At 33.1% G+C, this 11,255-nt stretch overlaps 1 protein-coding gene across 1 annotated transcript in view; it reads right to left on the reverse strand.

The window, feature by feature from the left end:
* LOC125059380 (proton-coupled amino acid transporter-like protein pathetic) overlaps positions 1 to 4,342 on the reverse strand; it is a 29,563-nt gene extending 25,221 nt beyond the window's left edge. Inside the window, exon 1 of the mRNA XM_047663784.1 lies at positions 4,254 to 4,342. The gene's annotated coding sequence lies outside the window, so the exon portion shown is untranslated. The remainder of the gene's footprint in view (positions 1 to 4,253) is intronic.
* Between the last annotated feature and the right edge of the window lie 6,913 nt (positions 4,343 to 11,255).

Genomic DNA, 11,255 nt, shown 5'->3' on the forward strand with positions numbered 1-11,255 from the left:
CGGAGAGTTTCAAATCAAATTGAAAAACGTATTTAAATAAATTTGCAATTTAAATTTCATTGATTACAATCAAGTATTTACAATTTTCTTAGTAAAATTATTAAAAAGAAAATCAAAACAAATTTAAAAAGTTTGGTCCCTGTGGCAGTGTAACTTTAACGCTGGCAGCATGTCCTCGCTGTATTGCGATACTTATTCGTTGAGCCAGGAAAGCACCAGCTCTGGGCTCACCGGTACTATCTACCAGGTGCCAACTTAAAACTTTACTAAGCGCCTGTGCACGTTAACCCCACGTCCCAAGAGTACAGTTCTACTCCAAAGGGAACAGAATCGAAGTTGGAGGAAATGAATAAATAAATTAAATAATAATAATTAAATAAGAATGGAGATGATGAAGATATATCCACAATAATCGGATTATGGGGTATTTAAGATTTTAAAAATGTAAAATAATATAAGTAATGGAAAAGGATCGACATATAAATATTGGTGGTCAAATATTTATGCGTGCGTTCATACGCTTATTTCTTTTTGTAGTGGACAAATACACTTATTTCTTTTTGTAGTGGACAAATACGCTTATTTCTTATTATTTGTTTTATATTCATTGTATAACTTTCTTAAAATCAAAAATTAAGTTCAGCTAATCTATAACACGACATTCATTGACTGTAAGGTGGTACGAAGTCCTTCGGGTCAGCTAGTATTGTATAATTTTAAGTCTAGACTAACAATGCTGATTATATAAAATATTTTTTTGTGTAAAATTATTTAAAAAAGCAACGATGAAATTAATCAGATGCCTCAAGACAGGAAATGGAAAAACATGCTGTTTTCCTTGTATGATGATAGATTCACAGACAATACATGAGGTAATTACAAAAAATAATAACGTAGAAGTATGGAAACCATTGTTGTGTTTATATATTACATAAATAAAACAGTCGACTACATTTTGAGAAAGATAAATCAGTAAATTAATTGTGGCCAACCATATCACGAAATTATCAGTTCTATGATTCAATATGATATAGAAAGATCATAATATTAATTTATGATAGAACACATGATCGTAGAAAAACACTTTTTTAACGGATTTGAAGTTATGTTTTATTATAAATTTTCAATTATTTTACATAAAAGACTATCGATTAAAGTCACGTAAATTGCAACTGTTTTTTTTTTACAATTTATGAATGTTTGAGTGTGTTTTGCTCACTAAAACCTAATCAAATAAGTATTTAGATTATATTGTAATAGAAGAGCTATATTTGTATATGTGACTAGAATTTATTTACTGGTAATGGCTGCAGCTGCTTGCTAGGGATTTTGTTGAAAAAAACGTATTCCCTGAAATGTATTTATTGAAATTACCATGAATGGACCGATCCTTGTTCACGAAGTCTCGAGGTCGGTATAATAATTTTGCTTTTATTACGTGTGTTATTATAAACTTCTGTCTTTTAAATTGCCTAAATTTCGTGTATACACTTAATTGAATACGCTTAACAGCAGTAGAATACTTTGCAAATATAAAATAACAATTTATGATTAGATATGCCAGACTCCAGACATATTTTGTGCTCACCTTTAAAGTGAATGATTATTTATAATACAACTAGTTATTGTTTCTAAACACACTATTATTATCGACGCAAAACTACATATAAAAATTACAACTCCGGGTTTAAAAACTCTGGGTGCAAGTTATGACAGAATGAAGATAGAGGTTTAGATACTAGAATGCACAAGTCAACAGCCATGCGCACAGATCACTAAGACACAATAAACATGGATCTTAACATGACAATTGACCAAAGTTGATATGATATGAATATGGAAACATCGATTGTTAAATATTAGTTTTTAAGAGGTAAAGAACTTACGATCGATCCTTGCAAACATCTAATAATACTTGTTGTAAAATGTCGGTCGTAATAAAATGTATTAATCTTATCAATTCAGGGATTCGATTATTTGACTATATTCATGAAGCTTACGTTATAATAGTTTTCAACTATTTTAACCTATTTTCGTCGGGGCGACAAATATTATTTAATAGTTGTTAGAAATAAATATTTCATTAAATTCTTTAAATAATACTGTGAAGTGCAGTAACTCAAGATCCCTGATCCTATAATAACATTGAAGCTTGGGTCATTTCGGTTTTATTGATATTTTTTCTGGATAGCAATGTCACTAGGGCATTTAAATTGTACTTAAAGGGTATTAAAAACAATATTTTATGTTGCATAGTCCATTAATAATCTACGTTAGAACCGCATTAAGCCAGATGAAACGGCGCGTGGATAGTGTTTCGAAGAGCTAGTATTTAATAAGATTTTATATGAAAAATTATTGAATGAATTTGTAATTCTTCTAATAACTGTACTCATTTGTTCCTTAAGAAGAAACAGTTATGTCATCAAAAAACTAGGTCTACAACGCATGAAGTAAAATTCAGAGTGGAGACTTAGATTCTCTCGTATGTCAAACTCTTGGTTCTCCTTCTCCGGTACCTCAGATTTGTATCCGTTTTCTTAAATATTCTTGTTACTGATACATGCAGTCGATTTTTGAACATTTAGCTTTATGGAGTCTGACGTCTGCCCAGTACATCAGCTCATACTATCAACTTGTCAGGTACGGAAGTGATGACAACTCGGACTGCTAGAGCACTTCAAAGCATTGTATATTAGTGACCGTAGCCATCTCTGTTTAAATCTTCTCACGCGCTGATGTTTTTGCGCGGAAAATAACTTCCTATAATATATTGGTGTTACCTTTTAGATAATATCATAAAAAATGTCAAAGATACGAATATCAAAAGATATTATCGTCGGAGGTATTTAATAACTTATGTATATGTCCAACATTATTTCTTTTACCCATATGCTTAGTGTTATACCTTTCGTAGCCATAAATAAGACAATTAGGAGGTAACACGGTCTCTTCAGCTGTATTGTTACAAGGACTGGCAGCACTAACTCTGAACTTGTGAAGATGCGACAAGCATCTACCGTGACCTGTCAACATCTGCGTTATCAATCCCGTTGGTTTTATATGTTTAATCATTAAAAAGGCCGATAGAACATTTGGTAGGAATAACTTTGATATGCTGTATCGCTTCCTGAGTGATTTTTCTATCATTCTTCAGATGCGATATGGGGAAACTAATATACACGAGGGCCTCATCTAGTTTCCTTTTGATTCCTTTGCTAGTTGATCGGCTCTTTCATGTCGGCGCATTCAGATGACTGCATAAGTTTATTCTTTACAGTATATGGATGAGTCATCATTGTTCAGATGACGAAGAAAATAATGATATTGAAATAGTATAAAAACTTCGGAATAGCTGTCGCAATCGCTATTTAAAGTTACACAGTACCCGCACAGGAACGGCAAAATATTCTCGCCAACAACTTTCAATGGTTGCAATTTTTGCATTACTTGTACTCTACCCTCTGTAGGTGTTTCTTTTTCATTGTTCCACTTTAGGGTTGCCTGGAAGAAATCGCTTGTTAGCGATAAGGCCGCCCGTTGCCTTATAACTTTTGTAACCTGCTTTTTTATTTTTGTTATGTATATGTTTTTCATTAAGGTCATCAAGTATAAATAAATAAATAGTGTTGTACACACGCGAAACGTCGGTTAAATTTAAAATTATGAAAAATAATTGTAAATACATAACTTCAATCCGGTAAAAAATTGTTTTATTATTAAATTAAATCAAACTAAATTAAAAATAGTATAGAATAAAATACGACTTAGTATTGTACGACTTAGTATTGTACGACTTGACGATTTAAAATTCAGTAACCCGTATACCTCAAACCTACACAATTGCAGGTCATAATTCTTAAAAAATAAATTGAATCCAAAAAAAATCATTAAATTCAGTCCAGCCCTGCGATTCTGTAACTCACTTCACGAACTCACACAGCGGTTTTCGCATCGGCGGTCTCTCTTAAATCAGTCGTGAAGCAGTCATTTTATGATTTGGCATTCTGATAAACAATAAAGTACAAGCTCCCACCTTTTCAGAATGCCAAATCATAAAATGACTGCTTCACGACTGATTTGAGAGCGACCGCCGATGCGAAAGCCGCTGTGTGAGTTCGTGAAGTGAGTTACAGAATCGCAGGGCAGCAGTTTATAATAGAGTTATGCAGAAAAATAGGTTTAGAAAAAATAATTTTCTGCATCAATACCTACTAATTTAGTAAATAAACTATATAATTAAAAAAACTTACAATTGAGTCAAAAAGCGTAAGTAATCACGAGGTTATGCGCATTATAGAAAAAGCCACTGCTGCGCACTGCGACATTTACTATACGACTGGCTGAACGAAGAATTTTGCGCGAGATTTTGACTGACCATTATGACATTCACGTAGTTTATGCTTTATTACAAATATATAAAACTCAAAGTTGAGTGTATTCCACCAAGGCTGTTAAGTATCAACGCCCTTCGTCAGAGCATTATCATTTTTTTTTACCGATTGCAATTTAATGTAAAATATTTGTTTTAATACCAAACTATCGCATTTTAATTGATACAGAACTCTTATAAAACAAATGCGCAAATGCTGCCGTATGCGTAATTAACACTAAAATGTATGTATTATTTAACTTTTCTTACTTTAGTGTTGATAAGTTTACTTACATACAAAGGTCATAAAGATTACATTGGGCATCCCCTTAAAAAAAATTAACGTATAAGGTTTTAAAAAAAATACATTTTTTTGTGAGATTATCATAAAGTTCGATCAAAAAACATTTCTCAACATAATATCAATGTTACTGAGAATATAAAACATTCATTTATTCATTCATCATTTCAAGGCTATTCGGTTAATATCCTGAACACTAACCTACGCTTTACAAAGCCTTTCTGTGGGATCGATTAGCGAATCCAAATCATGTGACACCGCAATCGAAACAATTTATTCCACAGGGACTGAAGTATGGTAACAAAATAATTTTCAAAATAGCTGTCCATCATCACCAAATGGCGATGATAAAGCACCCACTTACAGCACCCGCATAGAATCAGTTACGTACAATGAAAATTATAAAAGTAAGTACAAAAAATATGTATCCTTCTTGGATTTAAAAAAATTGGTTGGTTTTCTTCAAGACGGCCAAAATCGTAATTATAAGTGCTATAGAATTCGACGCTCATCTTTTTATTTGAGTATATCTTTCTACTCCTAGTACTATATCTGCCTCAGTGTAGTAGTTAGAGTGTTTGTTGCAGATGATTGAATAGTGAAGCGAATAGTGTAAGTTCTTTGCTTGATATCGAATGTGAATGTCGAGGCTATCCAGCTTCTGTACCCCACAGGCCTCATAATTCGTGAATTAAAGTTAGAACGGAATTTTTGACCATTATTTTTAGATGGAATTATAGTACGGGAGCTAGCAAAGTTTGAAAAGTAAGAATTTTAGGTCAGCTGATTTTCGTGTTTCTTCACTTTCGGTTAGAGTCTGGGCTATCTGGCTGGCGGTAGCAGTTGCGTTTATTAGTGCGCATCCTACCTGTCCAGGTAATAATCCTGGATTTTAAAAAGCGTAATTTTTAATTTTTCGTTTTTAAATAAGTCTACCTGACTTACTTTTTTTATTGCCAGACATTTTTGACAATGCTATGTGGCATACGCAATTTTTTTATATAAAAATTTCAAAGTATTTTATAGTGTCTGTAATTTTAATATTATGTTATTTAAAGATAAGAAAAACTAAAAATTAATTTTCCAGACATTAATTCGATTGTTAAGCTTTGAATTAAAATGAAAAAGTCATGAAAAGTATTGCAGTATGATGCTAGTAGTTCGAGAGAAACAATTGAGACTCTAACCGAAGAAGGAAGATATATAACAAAATCAGCTGACCTGAAATTCTTTCTCGAAAACATTGCTAGCTCCCGTACTATTATCATTGTTACCATGGCAACAAAGATTAGTCTAAATTTATTGCTTGTTTGAAGCCATAAAAAAAATTAAAAACATATTAACAAAGTGTCGTCGTCTTAGTATAGACCGTAAGAAGATTAGACACTTATATATTATATTATTTAGCTGTCAAAGTAGATGTAAAGTACTTACTAGAGTGCCTTTAGATCATTATATTAAGAAATATCGTATAAGGAAAATTCATCTTATTAAAAATTTCTATAACTATCTGTAACAATCCCACCGCGTCAAGTTGATCCGGAGAACTTTAACTTCTACCTATATTCAAAAACTACGAATGAATACGAAGTTATTACTATAGCAACTTTGAGTTGAGTTGGATATATCCAACAATATATTGTCGTATTTATTTTAATGTAAGCAAGCAACATTAATCAAATCGATATGTTTTATTTATTTATTTTTCAAGTCATTCAAGTCAGCAATTAACAAAACAGTATTTACAATTTTCTTAACCTAAAAAGTAGTAATAAAAATTATCAAAAAAAAACTTAATTTCAAATAAAATCCAGTACGTAAATGTGACTGAAGCCATAATTAATAAGGAAACTACGGCGATTTTTATATTATATTAAAATTGTACAATAATGCCAGAATATTATTATAATGTAAGAATATTTTTAAGATTTGTGAAGTTAATTATAACAAGTGCACGAGTGCAAACAAGTCACGAATGGACAACACTTTAATCACAATAGTAATTAAAAAGTAGCAAAATGATCATTCAATTCAGAACAATGATTGATTTTTATCACTTCAATTCTGGCTTTAGATACCCATTTCGCAGTTGACATGTTCGAAAAATAATACTCTATTGAATCAGACCTAATCTTTTTTTTTATGTAACAGGAGGCAAACGGGCTGGAGGCTTTTCTGATGTTAAGTGATACCGCCGCCCATGGACAGTCCCATTGATGGAAGGCTCGCCTTTAACAAACTGATACGCTCATTTCTTGAAAGACCCTAAGTTGATTTGGTTCGGAAATACTTCAGTGAGCAGCTGGTTCCACATAGTGGTGGCAGTGGAACGTCGGCCGTCGAGGTGATACGTATGGTATTTTGTATTCTGCTTTGATGTCCGATGATGAAACTCAGCTGCAGCAGCAGCGTCTACACACAACGGACCAATTATTAGTCTAAGTGCGGAAACTGAGTCCACCAACCTATGACTCAGCAGCAGGTATTAGACCGAACAACTCCTCTGAACACTCTCCATGATAAATACGGTAAAAGATACAAGAGACCTCACATCTCTACGCAACGCCATGGCATCCTTGACAAACTTGAGTCTTCTTGGGGTTAAATTGGACAAGATTTAGTCTACCCTAGTCCAAGACTCCATGTAACAGAGTTTCGACTTCAGGTCACACCGATCGAAGGCTTTGGCTATGTCCAAAGTTTCCGCAAGCCTCCCCCTTGGACTAAATTGCCTCTGCCCATCTATGTGCAGGACGTCACCAGCTGAGGGACCAGTACCACTATCGATAATTAATCCCAAATCAGCTGGTGGCCCTCTAGATACCTTAGAAGCTGGCTGGTTTCCATTATTTTAAAGAACAAGGTTGTTATAGCTATTATACGATAGTTGGACGCATCAGAGCCATCGCTTTTTTAAGTGATCGAATGTATTCTATTATTAATTTCTCAAGTTTTGCTTTATTTCATTGGCTATATTTTTATATATGTGGCGTTTTAGTATGACAGAGCCGACGAAGAGTACATTAATAAAACAACTACTACTAATAAAGTATTTATACTTTACCCACTTGACTTGTAATTTCATGAACTAAGACGGAAGCGTAAATAATTTATCAGCGACAGTTTTTTGACTGTCTTAATAATTCACATAGAGCATGACGCTAGACTTTTTTAAATTCTTCATTGAGTTTAATTTACAATCAAACGCAACGTTGCGGAACAACTGCGCGCAATCGGTCAATCGTTAAGTATAATATTAAGTACACGTAGTATTTTGATGGATGCTGTATCCGGTGAACATACGTAATGTCTAGCATAGAACAATGTTAATCAATTCAGTGGACAAAACAATAGTTATTTTATATCTAATAATACTTGATTGAACTCGCCTGCTCCATTAGGATCTAACAAAAACAGAAAATTTGGTTCTATGATTTATATTGTTATGAAAATTATTGTATATCCATAATATACGTTATTTATAGAATATGTCACAAATTTGTCTAAAACTTCCTTCATGAAGCAGATAAAATAAAATAAATTGTATCGAGTCAGCGTCTCTGCTATATGCACTATTAAACACTTGAAGGTGATTTTTCTAAATAATGACGATTCATCTAATTACGACACTACTAGTGACATTGTTGGGCTAATTTCTTTTATTACACAAAATTGTCAAGCCTTGAAACTATTTCTTTGTAGAAACCTACTATTTATACTTATGTAACCGGCCTTTTTTATTGTATTTGTTTTTGTATAAAGTAACGAAGAGTAAATAAATAAATAAATATTTTTCTTTATGATTCTAACTAAACGTAATTCTATTTTTTTAATGATTAGGATTCATTAGATCAGCGTTGTGTTTTGTAAAAAAATAAAAAAACGTGTGGCACTCGAGGACTGCCGCGGTAAAGCTATTGCTTAATTATTTTTTTCAACTTATGCAATTATAATTATTTATTTATGCAGTATTTTTTTTCTTTAATATTAATTCAAGTTTTTTCTTTGATAAATTAATTCAATCTACCAGACTCAGACAAACTCGCCTATATAGTAGGGTGGGCCAAAAAAATTAAATCAAGTTATTCGTACAGGCACAGCGTCAAAAAGGTGCTAAATGCCGTAAATGATTGATACGTAAAGTTGAAATATAATTATTTTAAATTTTACTGCCTCCGGATTGAGATAGAATTTATTAAAAAATTTAATTTTTGAGCCCATGTTGAGATTTTTTTTTCACTTTATTTAAATCTTTATTAGCGCTTATTTGTTTTTAAAAAGAATAGTGCATCTTTTGTTTTGTTTAGTTCGAGGACAAAAGTGTAAAGAGGGGTTGGTACCAGTGTGGTGTGGTGTTAGATTTGACAAGAAACGCACGACTTATAGCAAAGACAATCTATGTCTGCACGCATTACGTAATTAAGTGAAGTCACTTTTAAACGAATTATTAAGAATGAAACGTACGAAAAGATGTTGGAATTATCCGTTATTTGGTAGTCTATATGATTTGAAAGACAACATAATATTGCCCACATATGAATATGTGATGAATTTGTATGGGTGAAACCGACACAAGCTAAAATTCGGGAGATAAAGAAATTGAGGGTAGTGTGATTGCAAAACTAATAGAAATATGGGCGAAATCTTCTATTCCTACAGTTGAACCTAAAAAAATGAAGGAAATGCTGAAATCATATCATTTAAAATGCAAAAATTTGCTAAAATCTCACCCAAAAAACCTAGATTTAAGATCGAAGATTTTCGTCATGGAATGACGTTTCGACTTGCAAGTGTCGAGATTTGCCCCTTTTTGGGGTAAAAAGTACCTGCAAGAAAACACAGCTTCATAGTAGATCGATGATCCGCGAGAAAAATGGTAATTGGTAGTATAGATGTCGACACAACAAAACAGATGACAAAATTAGTTATTTCAACATATTGACGGCAGTACGTCTGGGCCCAAAACATTTAAGAGGAATTAGTAAGCAGCTTAAAATCTGTGAGCCCTCTCACAGATTTCGATAACTCAGTTTACTCCTATTCCTACGAACCTACTGGAGCTTTCTGTTAGTACAGACCAGAACTACTTGTACAGAATAGTCGAAGCAGTTTCAACAGGCACATTTCCCAGCAATTTAGCGAACAAATCACCAGGCATAATGTCTCATGCCCCATGGTTAACCAACGAGACAATAAGATTTTGCATCTGTATGCTAAAGTAGAGACTCCTTCTGAAAATCTCTTTAAACGAATGTGATGAATGAAGCACTCTTGCAACGTAAGCTGTTAAGTTTTACGTGCCGATATGTTTTTCCATAAAAACTCTTTCAAGCTGTAATGATGGATCGAGGCCTTTCTTTAAACTTATTGAGTAAACGCAATATGCACCAACAGCATTGAAGGCTGTTATTGACGCACCCAGAAAATGCTTGAATTGTTAACAGACCCCAGCGGAAAATTCGCGAATTAGCTGCACGTCGAATTTTGAAAGTTCAGCTCATGTTAGATCAGCAATATTAAAACCACTGTGTCTTTTTCAGTTACCAAAGATTAAATTTGACGCAATAGCATACTACGACCTTTTAAATTGGCAGAAAAGTTTTACTGGACCACCGCTATTAAAGTCTGTTACCGAAAAAAAATATATTATTTATTGAACAGAAAGGAGAAGGAGAACCGGATTTACTACGTCTATCTTGTCACACTCAAGCAGTAGAAAGAGCCGTTAAAGCCGTGACAGAAGTTTCAGCCACTATATGCGATAAAACATCAAGAGAGGGATTCATAGACGCCCAGCTAGATTGAAGGAATGCGATGCGAAAATTCGACAGCAAGAAGGATTTTAACGGCACCTAAACATTTCAATTAAATAATAATTTAGCTAATGAGAATTGTTATTACTCTATTTTAATATTCTTCTATTAATAAACAAAAGATTCTTATGATTTTCGGTCTTTATATTAAAAACAAAAGATCTTTGCTTGTCAATATGCAATGGCCCTTTTTTACTATATTTCTTTAATTTTCACATGACTCCGGAGGCAGAAGATTAATTCCGAATGCTATCAAATTCCGTATTCTATTTACAGTCACCATTTAGCACCTTTTAGTCACTGTGCTCCTATAAAAACCAAACTTTTTTTTTTTCTTCATACATATTTGACCCACCCTACTATATAGTCTGTCTCACTCTAACGCGCACCGGCTGCACCGATCTCGTCAGAGAGATCCGAGTGAATACGCAGTATGCGTTCTGTCCCACTCTAACGCGTAAGGTTTTTTTCGTTACGAAATTTCTGGATTCGGTCTCCACGCTCGAGGCCCGCGATAGAAGCTATGCAATAGCTTAATAACTTGACCGTTAATAGAGTGTGGAATAGCTTTTTGCCTGTTATTTAAATCTAAAATCATTTAATTGTTTGAATTGACATTTATAAATGTACCTATAAAATAATCATATTTTGTTTGCTTGTTTAACATGTAATACAGTAAAATTATAAATGACTACTAGCTGGCTATTGTTTGTATATTTGTAATTGTATGCTCAGAATTTTTTATAGAACGGGGGGCAAACGGGCAGGA

Source organism: Pieris napi, chromosome 19, assembly GCF_905475465.1.
Source record: "Pieris napi chromosome 19, ilPieNapi1.2, whole genome shotgun sequence".
Classification (NCBI taxonomy): Eukaryota; Metazoa; Arthropoda; class Insecta; order Lepidoptera; family Pieridae; genus Pieris; species Pieris napi.